Consider the following 12,547-nt stretch of genomic DNA (forward strand, 5'->3'; position numbering starts at 1 on the left):
CTACTTTCCTAAACATGCTAGCTCACGGAAGGGAATTTTGTTTTTTTCAACAGACAGAGTTTCAAAGTGCCCTGGCAGGATGCTGGGGACCTGGATGCCTGGCTCAGGAGAGCCTCATGCTGTGATGTTGACCAGGATGAGTGCGTTGGACACCGGACCCGGCCTGCAATGAGCCAAGGCACAAAGCCAGAGCCTGACCACGGACGTTCCGGCCATCACCCCGCCATCACCACTATCACCACAAACGCCAGTTTCTGGATTCCAAGTTGTTGGTTGCTTACATATCACAACCAAAAGAAAAAATACTTGTTTCCTGTGAACTATCCTCGAGTCAGACAATCTGGGTATGAATTCTGCCCAAAAGCAGTATGTCCCCAGCGGTTAGCAAACCAGACTGCGTTTCCTTTTCAGTTTAATTTGACCTAATTAAGGACAGGGAGGAGAACTCTGCCATAATGCTGTGAGAGCCTTTAACAAGTATTCCTTCATAGCTGGCCAAGTCATAACATAAAAGGGAACTGCTTATTTCAGCAAAACTTTGGCTCTCATGTTTGGATAATATTCCAAGGCTCCAAACGGAGCTCCACCAAGGTCCAAACATCCCTCTCCCTGCGGCCCAAACACCGAGCTGTCTCCTTATCGGCTCTCACCTCTGCTCACAACAAGGACACGTACACACCTGACAATCACTCAGGAGCTTCTATTTGGAAATTTCCCTCCTGGGGTTCACACAACAGCCAGGACCAATTGGGGGAGAACACTGTCTTTGCATTGTGCCCTTGACTGTGAAAGTGTCTCAGTCCTTCCTGTTTCACTATCACAATCTTCGTGTTTCTTAAGAAATCTGCAAAGAGCCAGCCTGTCGTGAAGGGGGCAGTGAGTGGAACATGCACCCCCTCCCCCGAGCCTGGGAGGCCATGGGCCCATGGAAACTGTCAGCCACGCTGTGAGTCTGCTTTGACCCCAGAAACCTTTTCCTCCAGGGCTGCTCTTCCTCCGTGATTAAGCACACATGAAAGGATCTAGGGAGGAACCCCACAGATTGGGGAACCGCAAGCCTTCAGTGACTTCCAGGGGGCAGGAACAGGGCCATGAGCAGAGAGGATCCAAGGGCCCAGACATGGGGAAACAAACTCCTGGGCAACCAGTTAGATGGATGTCTGATGTCTGATCAGGGAAGGGTCACAAGACACACGTCGTGGAGAGATGCCAGTGCCGCGCCTGGCGAGCTGTGGCCCCGGCGGATGCTGACCACACTGTTCCCTGGTCACCTGCTGGCCCACTGGACTCACCAGGCTTTCAAAGAACAAGGGCATGAGCTTTCTGAGTGGCAAGACCCCAGGAGGTTTCTTTCTGAGGGAGCTGCTGGGCTTTCTCTCAGAGAGGTCAGTAAGTGATGTCCAGCTTGGGTGCCCGGGACTGGAGGGGTCCCCAAAGGGACCAGTGGGGGGGAGTGTCATCACAGGACCCTGCTGACCCAGGTGCAGGCCCACCGTGTGTCTGTGGCTGGACAGGCTCCGGGAGGCGGGCTCTCTGATCAGGAGCTGCAGAGATGGACAGAACCTGGGGTCCCGGCTCCCCAGGAGCCGAGCGGGGCAATGAGGCAGGGTCCTTGAGGCAGGAGTTCAGTGAGGAAAGTGCAGGGCCTGAATGCAGGGTGCGCCAGGGCTGGATGGCCAGTCTGCGAGCCGCAACCAGGTCCCGGGTGTAGGGCGTCCATGGCTGGCTTCTGTGTGCCAGCTTTGTCACAGGGAATAGGTGAGCCAGAAACTACAGTCCCGAAAGCTGGGAGGCATGGCCAAAAAAGTCTAGAAAGGAGTTTAAGGGACAGTTTCTTCTGATGAGATAACACCTCAGGAGCGCTTGGGAAATACAGATTCCAAAGCTCCCCTGGAGCTTCAGGAATCAACACCATTTGGACTCAGAGCCTGGGAATCTGTTTGTGCCAAGCAACACCCCTCCCTCCCACCATGTCCCAACCGTGGGATTTTTAGGAATTCTAAAGCTTTAAGCCCACTGAAGCCTGTTCAAACACAAGGAATTTAAAGGCAGGAAACTTGCTAGGTTACAAGCACGGCCGTGCGACCCTGGGGATCACTGGACCTCATGAGACTCAGCTCTTCATCTGCAAAGTGGGGACAACGCACTTCTTCACAGGACAGTGCTTGAACTGATGGACAGCAGAGTGCAATCTGTCAGTGCGAAGGTTCGCGATTATTGTATGTCTGAGCCCAAGTGCAATCTCGCAGGCTTCCAGCCCTGTAGCTGAGACAGCTCCGGGTTTCGGTCACTATCTCTGAACTGATGTCCCTAAGGGGGACGGTCCTTGGCCGTGGGTCTCCTGGAAGGCCCTCCAAAGGACTCTCACTTCAGCCATCACTTCCCACTCTGGCTGGTGGTCAGTTTGAAGGCCCTGTGCTGTGGGATGGACCCATGCTTTTCAAATCCTGGAGTCATGGGGGAGAAGGGCTTTGAGCGGCAGTAGTCTCAGGGGTCGGCTCCCACACGGGTGAATCCCAGGGACATCTGATGTGCTAAGCTCCTTGGGACAGTAGCTAGGGTTAAGCGCTAAGAAGCAGAAGAGCAGGGTCAGAGGCCCAGGGCAGCTGATGAATGGGAGACGTGGTCAGGAGCAAAGGAAGGAGGAGCTCCACAGGGAGGCTCCAGACGACCACTGGAGGAGATGATCGTCATCACTTACGGGCTCAGCCACGTCCTGCAAGCGAGGAGATGGCTCATGACGACACAGTGAGGCCAGCTGCCACTCACAGCCCGGGGGAGTTGGCCATACCCCCGAAGCCCAGGGGGAAGAAGGCAGTGTCAGGCCAGGATCGCTGCCACACCCTTTGCAATGCCTCTCACGGCTCGAGAGGCCTGGGGCCCTGGACACAGCTCAACAGACAGAAAAAGACCATGGAGCTGCTGGCGAGCAAGACTCTGAGAAAAAGCAAAGTGATCTGGTGTCACTTAACCCAGAGGAGGAGCCAGGGTGAGACGCAGAATCCAGAGTGACCGTGGCTCTGCACGCCCCGAGGAGGAGGCCGGTTCAGTAGGATGGTATACGTTAAGGAAAAGAAAACAGGGTTTGTGATGAGTGTCCCAAGTGTGGTCAGGCTTGCAGGGCAAAGGAAAGACCCCTTTCCCAACAGCAGCCCAGGGTCCAGCCCAACCTGGGCAGGCAGAGATGATGAAACATCAACTCAAACCACAGTGAAAACTGGAAGAAAGATAGTGCCAAGTGGCTTTAGAATCAGCCCTAGCCCGGAGCCGGGCTTGGGGACAAGCAGTTAACCTCTCTGGGCCCCCGTTTCCACATCTGTAAAGTAAGGTCATGGTCCAGACGGCCTCCCAGGCCCTCCCTCCTCAGCGTGAAAAGTCACCTTCTGTGGGCCCAAGGGGAACGTGGTGTCTGTGTTCAATAACATGTTAACATGTTCCTTCCAAGGAAGCAAAAACAGGACTCGTGCAGTGGGCGCGGGGACCTGATCTGGGCTTGGAGACCAGCTGCACAGCCCTGCAGGGGGTCCTCGGGTTCTGTGGGGGGAGGAGGGGAGAGGAGACCCAAGTGGAAGGGAGCACGGGGAGGCCAAGGAGCCAGCTGGGACTCGGAGGTGCAGGAGGCTGTGGTCAGGCAGCAGCGGAGGGGAGGAGCCGGTGCAGCTGACAGGCCACTGCTGGAACACGAGGGTGGGGATGGGCCCGGCAGGGAAGGCCCCGGGTCTCCGCAGGGGCCTGGGTGGGCTGCCCAGGTTTCCGTTTTCCTTCTGCTGTTTATTAGCCCGTGATCTTGGGCAAAATGCTTATCCTCATTAGAACATCATTTCCACGTAATAAAATGGGGGTAACAGATCCACTTCATGGTATTTTCGTAAGGATTAAACATGATTATGTGCCTGACACGTAGCAAGGACGGAAAAACTACCATCATTCTGAGGTGGGCCTGCGAATGGAATTAAGGCAGAGAAAAAAGAAACCTCCGTGACTCACAGCTCAGGGACAAGACCTGATGCTGGGCTGCTTCCGCAGATGTGGACAGTTCTCCCCGCTCCTCCCTCGGATCCCAGGAGCACCGAACTTCCTGGGAGGGGGTGCTATTACTTCCCCACTTCAGGGCGGGGACACTGAGGACAGGGCAGCTGAGCCTCAACTGAGCAGCTGAGATCGCCATCACTCAGGCTCCTGGCTCCGCAGTTGCTCCTGTCCTCCCAACATCTGTCCCCGGGAGAGAAACCTGGAGAAAGTGGGAGGTGTACACATCCTCTAAAGTGACAACCGAGTCAGCTGAGTAATTTGGGAACAGGAGACTGAATTGGTCACTCCTCCAACGACCCTGAGCCATGGAAGCCCGCCAGAACCCACCTGGTACTGGGAAGGCGAACAGGCTGGGTTCCCCAGGGCGGGCCCGGCAGGCGCTGTCCCAGGGACGAGCCTGTCCTCCCAGCCCCACGCAGAGGGCGGGCGCGAGCGGCCAGCTCTCACACGCACAGACAAAGAGCACGCCTGTGCTGTCTCTGAGCGGAGCCCCGGGCCCCAAGTCACGGTCACGGCTCTCCCCAGCCCCAAGTGGACTGGAAGGTCTTTCCTGGGCCACGTTCTGCCTCTTGGCACAACGACCCCTGCTGAACTCTCCCCACCAGACGCCCCCCAGGCCCAGAACCTGTCCAGGACTTGCCTCTCCTGTTCCACCTCCTCCCCCGGGATGGGACTCTCCTGTCGGCCGAGGCCGGACACACAGCCCTGGGCCTCGACCCTGGGCCGTCGTCCCTCATCTCCCTTCTCTCCAGAACGCACTCACACTCTCCGGCTCTGGGACTGTTAAAAATAATAATGATAATAAAGCGATGTGGGGGGGGGGCATATTTTCTTTTCAAAATAGTTTAGACTGAGTCCTCCTGGAAGCAAGCAATATGACTAAATGACTTCTTAGAGTCCCTTCCAGCCAGTGATTCACCAGACCTAGAATTGAAGCTGGAATGGACTGTTATATTCTAGGCCAAATGTCTCATTTTTGCAAATAAGGAGAGTGCAGTCCATGGAGGTTAAGAGTCATGGAGTCCACTCGCAGCCGTGGAAGGAGGACAAGGTTTGAAGCTAGGCGCTCTGTGTCTGACCAGACTGGACCGGCCACACACTGCGTGCCCTGGAGTGAGAAAAGGGCAAGGCCGCTCTGCTCCTGCTGCCTCCGCGCCTCGTCCTGGCAGTCCGAGGACAGCACACCGTGAAGGACATGAGGCAACGTCACGAATTGCTCCATCATTGTGAAGTGGTTTGCTCAAGGTGGCCCTGGCTGAACACTGTCGTGTGAGTCTCGTCTTCTTGACACTTCGCCAGGGCTCTGGTTGTTTTTTCTCATAAACCACACTAATTTGATCTCCACAAGCATTCCTTTAAGCCCCTCGGTGCAGATTCAAACAGACCAACTTGGAGGAAGCGCAGCCTTCCACCACCTCGGGGTCATGGCCCTCTGACCTGGACCCAGAGCTGCCCGGGCCGGGGCGCGCTTTCCCCGGAGCCCTCCCGCTGCTGCGGCCCAGGCTGGGTGCTGCGGGCGCTTCTTGCTGGTCTGTAGAGGACTGTTGGGCCACAGCCTGTACCCTGAACACTGGAAGAGGTCGGGGGTGAGTCACCAAGCTAAGTAACAGATACTGGCTCCTCCAAGCTCACACTGGACAGAGTTGGGAACTAGCTCAGCCACAAGAGCTGGCTCACTTGCCCGTTTGTGGTCGGGCACAGAGGAGAGGCAGGAGATGGCAGCCGGGCCCCGGGGATGACGCATGGACCTCCGAGGGCTCTACACCGCCCACCCCACGGCTGCTGGAGCCTGGAAAGGGCATCCACGCCCCTCGGCGGATCAGGAGGTGAGGCGCCCTCTCCCCAGGGAATGTGCGTCCTGCCACCGCGACGACCACCGGCCCACGGGGCCCCAGGGGCTGCCTAGACCTGCCCCTTTCCTCCGTGACGGCCCCCACACTTGACACGGGGCGCCTCCCTCCTCATCAGAGAGAGCCAAGCCTCTTCTCAGACAACGGTGTCCAGCCCGTGAGGAGCCCCGCAGAGAAATCCTATGTCCCCTGCTTTCTGAAGCATGAAAATTGTGTCACGTTTCAGGAATAATGCTGAGGTCAGGCCTACAAAAAACAGACAGTATAGCTCTTTTGCTCTAAGCAATAAAAGAGCAAAAAATGGGGAAAATCCCGTGAGCCAGCTCAGTCAACAATTTCCATGTTGAAAAAAAAAGTTAAAAGTCCAAGCTGGAGCCATGTGGATACATTTTTCTTTACCCTACACTTTAGGCGCCCATTACCTTCCTTTTAAATCATCTCCAAGCAGCCCCAAGTCACGCCAGCCGCAAATCATGAGGTGGCTTTGGTCTCGCGGCAGTGGAATGCTCTGCAGCGGACAGGCCGCTTCCCGGGCGCCGGGGGGAGCCCCCAAACCCGCGAGGCTGAGAGCACACATGACATCAGAGCTCAACCATCCAGGAAGGGGCTGCGCGGGCCGCAAACCACAGCGGGCAGATAAAGCAGGGAATGGCCTTGCTTAGGAAAACATTCGCGAATACCGCAGGCAGCTGGCAGAGGCAAGTTTAATTACATTCACAGAAAGCCACTGTTTCCTCCGCCCCATGGCCCTGGTGCCGACCAGCGAGTGGGGAGTGCCCGGCAGCCCGGCCAGGCACGGAGGGCCAGAGGAGCCGCGCGGATCACCACTTCTCCACATCTGTGCTCTGCGTCACGCCTTTATTGGCCCCAGCTGTGGAGCCGCTCAGTAGGCTCTGGAAGGGTTTTCAAGCGAACCAGACCTCAGGAGCAACCTATCCTTCAATTTAGAGCTGGAGATCAAGAGCAGCCCAATAATGTGAGACATCCATTATTCAATTCATGATTAATTGACAAGACACCAAGCGCATCCTGGGCATAATCGAAGCCGCAGCGACTGCCATCTGCCTTCACCTCAGGGGACCAGGGCTGTATTCTGCAAGCGCCACTGCAGCTTTCACTCGTTTATTTATTTATTGTTTTTTAAGGAAGCGTTCAAAGAGTTAACTATACAGTGTTTGAAGGGCTGGTAAAAGTATTGGATGTGCCTCTGGGCACCTCAGAGGAACAATGTTCAACAGGTATTGGTAAAGCATGATTAAAGCTCAAGGGGAAAAAATGGTCCAAATAAAAATGCTATCTTAAAGAGTATTTAAGCGGCATCTTACAGTAAGTGCTAAAGTGGGAGTCTCTGGAGAGACTGCAGAATCTTTTATGAGACAAGAAGGATATGCCCGAAGAGTTCCCTTGGCTTCTCTAATTTTAGCCCCAGGGAGCATGGCTGATGCTAATTCCAGTCTGTGATTCCACCTAAGTGAACGGTTATCAATAGCAAGAAGGGAATACAGGCCCAGTGAAACCACACACAAACACAGAAACAAGCAACAAATGAAAACACTGCTGATCAAAGCAGGCCTCATTCTTAAAGGAACAGTGAAACATTACATTGTCGCTAGTGGCACTAATGTCCAGTGGCTAGTCTTTTCAGAAACATGCCATTTTATAGCCTTGTACTGCATTGGCAGTAATCTTCATCAGACACCCAAGGATAACTGTCCATTTCAGGAGGAGGTGAGGGGAGGGCATTAGTGCCTGTTCATAATATCTTCATGGAACCTCTAAAATAATGGCCGGGGAAAAATGCAAGGCTCCAGAATTGATGAAAATAACCTGTTTGCCTTTGTTAGGAGCCAGGACCCGCCTTTAGAAATTGCTGGGGTCATGAGATCTCTTGCAGGTTTACTGGGGGCAGAAACAAACAAGCACCCAGTGAGCTCCACCTGGAGGAGTGAGAAGGGCCAGAAAAGTCTTTTCATCATGTGGAAAGAGACTCAGGGTAACCTACCAGCCTGTCTCACAGCATTCCAGTACCCTGACGACTCCCTCCTTCACCAAAGGTGGAACAGAAGGCTCCAGCCCCTCCTCAGGCAGTCCTCCCCACCCCCGCCCCCAGCCTATCACCGTCACCACGGTCACCCTCGACCACCCACAGACCACCTGCCCATCAGGAGGGCAGTGACTTCAGCATCCCTGTGAGCCCAGGTGTCAGGGTCTTCACGCTCATGGCACAGGAAGTTTGGGGGAAATCTCTCCATAAAAATTATGCTGGCTACCACTGGATTAGCTAGTTTCAAGAACTCACCAATACCGAGTACTTATGAAACAGTGACAGCAAAGCTTTCCATAAAAACCATCAGATTTTAGCTAGTCTTCCTAGGGTAGGCGAGTCATCAGGAATGCATTCTTCCCATTGTGCTCAGCCTGCCACTTGTTCCCTGAGAGCGCAGCCAACCGCACACCAACCAAGGCGCGGACCCCATCCCAGGGCCTTCCAGGGGAACAGGAGGACTCCACCAGACAAAGGATTGCAACCGGGTGCCACCCAAGAAAACAAGCAACCAATCTGGAGGCAACTGAAGAGGGTTCAGTGAGAGAGCTCCCGGATTCCTAGCGGAGAGAGGCATCCCCGACCCTCGGGCGAAGCGTTTCCAGCTGAAGTTCATTCAGCCCCGGACCCGCAGCCAGGCTGTCAGGGACCGCTCTCCTGGGAGAGGTTCCGTCTCCTTGGACCAGCGATGGAGAGACTGCAGGGACATCGGGCTACACCAAGCCGGTGCAAGCCGCTCCAGGAGCACAAACGCTTGAAAGAACTTTTGTTAAAGTGTCACTTTTTAAGGGAAAAGGACGGGGGCTGGAGAGACTTCAGCCTCTTGCCTCTCTCCCCTCCCCCATCCCGCCCTAACCGCGAAGAAGTCTAGGGCTCAGGACGCCCTCCCCGCCCCCAGAGCCGACGGAGGAAGAAGGACAGGCGGGAGCACGCGCAGCCCCGGTCCCGCGGACCTGCCGGAAGGCGGCCGGGACTCCGCGCGCCGCCGGGCCCCGCGTGACCCCGCGTCCCGCGCCGCCTGCACTAACCGGTCGCGCCGCAGACACCTCCTGCCCAGAAACAGCTCGCTCGGGCCTCTCAGGACTCAGTCCTGCCCGGCTCGCAGCGCCGGCCTCTGAATTCGGTCTCGTTGGCGGAGCGCCCGGCACGGAGAGCGCGCAACAGGCGGCCTGGAGCCGGCGCGAGGGCGGCGGGAAGACTTCGCGGTTTAGTCGGCCTGCGGCAGAGGGTGCCTGAGCGTCGGGGCCGGGTTGGGGAGCGGAGGGGTGTGTCCTCGGGCGGCTGTGGAGGGGGAGGGGTGTGTCCGCCGGCGGCTGGGGAGGGGGAGGGGGAGGGGCGTGTCTTGGGGGATGGGGAGGGTGTACCCTGGGGCTGGGGAGGGGTGTGTCCCGGGTTTGCAGGGGAGAGGGAGGAGGTGTGTCATTGGGGGTGCTGGGGAGGGGGAGGGGTGTGTCCTGAGGGGTTGCTGGGAGGAGGAGGGCTGTGCCTGGGTCTGGTGCGGGGGAAGGAGGTGTGTCCTGGGAGATGCTGGGGAAGGGAGGGGAATATGTCTTGGAGCTGGAGAGGGTGCCTTCCAAGGAGGGGTGTCCCAGGGAGCACAGCCTTGAGCTGTCAGAAATAACGCGAGGCGAGCGCAGCGGGTGGGTGGGTGGGGAGCGGGGGCTGGGGGAACTGGGAGGACGGCAAGCGAACCTCAGGGGCTCTGAGCCTCTGCACACCTGGCAAGACCTGCTCCTCCGGCAGGGGAGCGATCAGCCCGTAGCAGGTAATAAGCAAGCTCCGCCGGGGTTTCAGAAGCATTTCCCACAGACCTCTGTTCCTTTAGTCAAGGTAAGTGTCTCTCAGGACACCTTGGGGCGCAGTGAACCTAGGTAGTAACTGGTAGTGAATCTATCATTTATAGAAGAACTCACCTTCTGCCTGAGCTTCCTTCTAGACTCTTCTGTGCCCAGTACCCTCGATTACACTCTCCATCTGCATTGTTCTTGTGAATTAAACTGCTTCTCTGATGTTGCCTTGCTGCAAAGCTATAAATTAATTACTACATCACCCCCCCCCCCACAAGCCCCTAGGAAGAAGAATGCCAAGAATAAATCCAGGCTTTGTTCTTTTTCATGTTGAACAAGTCTGTCATTAATCAAGCCTTTCCACCCCATCCAGGGAACAGACCCAAGGCTGCCAGACAAGTGTATGTCCGGTGATCCTACTGTCTTTCTCTGCAGTCTTACGCCACAGTGACTCAGCTCCCACACAGATGGCCTGCTGGGGAGACAATAGCACAGACAGGACCAACCGTTTCTTAAAGACCTAAGACTCACCAACTCTAGCACGCTGGCAGATACAGCCTCATTTTTAAACATTTGCAAAAATTGTCTCCTGCCTTGCAGTAACAGACCTGCTTGTGGCTGGTCAGCCTGAGAGAAAGCCAGGGCTGTCTTTGGAAATTTAAGGAAGAAACTCATAAGACCCAAGAAGCTATTAATTTTAATGTATCGTATAACATGTCAAAAGCATGACAGACTTGAACTCGATTAGAAACCATGTCAGAAAGTGTGTCCCAGAAATAGAATCATCTTGAAAGTTCTAACACAGAGATAGTGCAAAAAAACAGTTTTTGAAATGAAAGTAAAATGTTGAGAGTCTAGTGCATTTTTATTACACTAAGGAAGTGGCGGTCATGAAACAGCATCCTCCCTTATTAAATGTCCCCCTTTCTTTGGGAACCAATGTAAGATTAATAGAAGTGAAGATTCTTCTCAGACATGAAGCATCTGGCAGGTTCAGTCCCTTTTTGTGTGTGATGAGGTCCTGTTACGTTTTCTCTGCACTCGCTTCTCCAGTCTCTGAATAACCTAGAGAAAGACTTGTGTCCTCACTTGCATCAAGTGAAGCCGTGGCCTTGCTGGGGAGGAGGGCTATCACTAGTAGACATGCCAGGTCCTAACTGCTGTTCTCACTGCCAGGAAGGGCTGTTAGGACGACCTTTCCTCTGCGAATTAAGAGGGACACGTCACTGATCACGTTGCCCTGGCAAACAGGAGGACCAACTGGGTCGAGATTAGTGTGTCAGTGGGGACCAAGACCACAGGGGCCCTGGCAGCCACTCTGCTGAACTGGGTGCAGTTCAGGAGCCAGAAGTGCAGAGACCGCCACCACGCAGAACTCTCTGCGGGGTCCTGTGACAGCCCTCTGGGGGGTCCTGTGTTCAACTGTGGCTGAAGTGGAGGGTCCACACCTGGAGGCCCCTAGCTGCAAAGGGCCCTGGTGCCCCTGTCCTCCTTTGATGTGTCCAGAGGAGCCACCAGAGCTAAACCGTCTGTAGAGCTTCTTGGGTCAGGAGAGGGAACAAGGGAGCGGGGAGTGTTCTCAGAGTGCTTTCTGCAGCGGACCTGTCTCCAGGATGGGTGGGGGAGCTTGCTGAAAATGCAAATTCCGCAGGCCCTACTCAGAACAGCTGAATCACAGGATCATCCTGCCTGGGGGTTCTGATGTCAGTCTGCGCGCGCGCGCGCGTGTACATGTGTGTGTGTGTGTGTGTGTGTGTGCAAGCATAATTAAATATTTTGAATAAGAAATATTCATGTAATTTAAATAAAGGTCCAGACACCACAGTCTTCCTACCAGGGGCCCTTCTGTCCAGTCCACACCCTTCCCTGGAGGTAACCACTGATACTCATTTTTTTCCGACAGACTTCCAAGTTTCATTATGCATATACCTGCAAATATAAATTCCTAATCTTTTTTCTTTATTTCTTAAAAATATTATATGCAGAACAATTACTGTCTTTTAATTTGCTCTTTCACTTAAATATGCTTTTGGATCTTTTCTATATCACATGCTCAATCAATCATTCATTTGGAAACGTACATTTATTCGGCACCTACTACATGCCACACCAAAGAATTGATGCTTTCAAATTGTGGTGCTGGAGAAGACTCTTGAGAGTGCCTTGGACAGCAAGGAGATCAAACCAGTCAACCCTAAAGGAAATAAACCCTGAATATTCATTGGAAGGACTGTTGCTAAAGCTCCAATAGTTTGGCCACCTGATGCAAAGAGCTGACTCATTTGAAAAGACCCTGATGCTGGGAAAGATTGAGGGAAGGAGGAGAAGGGGGTAACAGAGGATGAGATGGTTGTATAGCATCACTGACTCAATGGACATGGGTTTGAGCAAGCTCCAGGAGATAGTGAAGGACAGGGCAACATGGTATGCTGCAGTCCATGGGGTGACAAAGAGTCAGACACGACTTAGTGACTAAACAACAACAACATGCCAATTGAGGCTTCCCTGGTACCTCAGCTGGTGAAGAATCCGCCTGCAATGCAGGAGACCCGGGTTCGATCCCGGGGTTGGGAAGATCCCCTGGAGAAGGGAAAATCTACCCATTCCAGTATTCTAGCCTGGAGAATTCCATAGACTATATCGTCCATGGGGTTGCAAGGCATCGGACATGACTAAGCAACTTTCGCTTTCACTTTTCACATGCCAAATAGGGCTTCCCAGTTAGCTCAGTGGTAAAGAATTTGCCTGGCAATGCAGGAAACAGGTTTGAACCCTGGGTCAGGAAGATCCCCTGGAGAATGAAATGGCTACCCACTCCAGTATTCTTGCCTGAA

General features: G+C 54.4%; 1 protein-coding gene across 5 annotated transcripts in view; it reads right to left on the minus strand.

Annotated features, from left to right (window-relative positions):
* PALLD (palladin, cytoskeletal associated protein) overlaps positions 1 to 12,547 on the minus strand; it is a 382,410-nt gene that overhangs the window by 235,615 nt on the left and 134,248 nt on the right. The window contains exon 1 of one of the 5 annotated variants that reach the window (XM_043486539.1): positions 8,955 to 9,143. The exons of the other annotated variants lie outside the window; for them this stretch is intronic. The gene's annotated coding sequence lies outside the window, so the exon portion shown is untranslated. Of the gene's footprint in view, positions 1 to 8,954; positions 9,144 to 12,547 lie in introns of those variants that run through there. 5 annotated transcript variants of the gene reach the window in all.

The sequence above is a fragment of the Cervus canadensis genome, chromosome 14 (assembly GCF_019320065.1).
Source record: "Cervus canadensis isolate Bull #8, Minnesota chromosome 14, ASM1932006v1, whole genome shotgun sequence".
Classification (NCBI taxonomy): domain Eukaryota; kingdom Metazoa; phylum Chordata; class Mammalia; order Artiodactyla; family Cervidae; genus Cervus; species Cervus canadensis.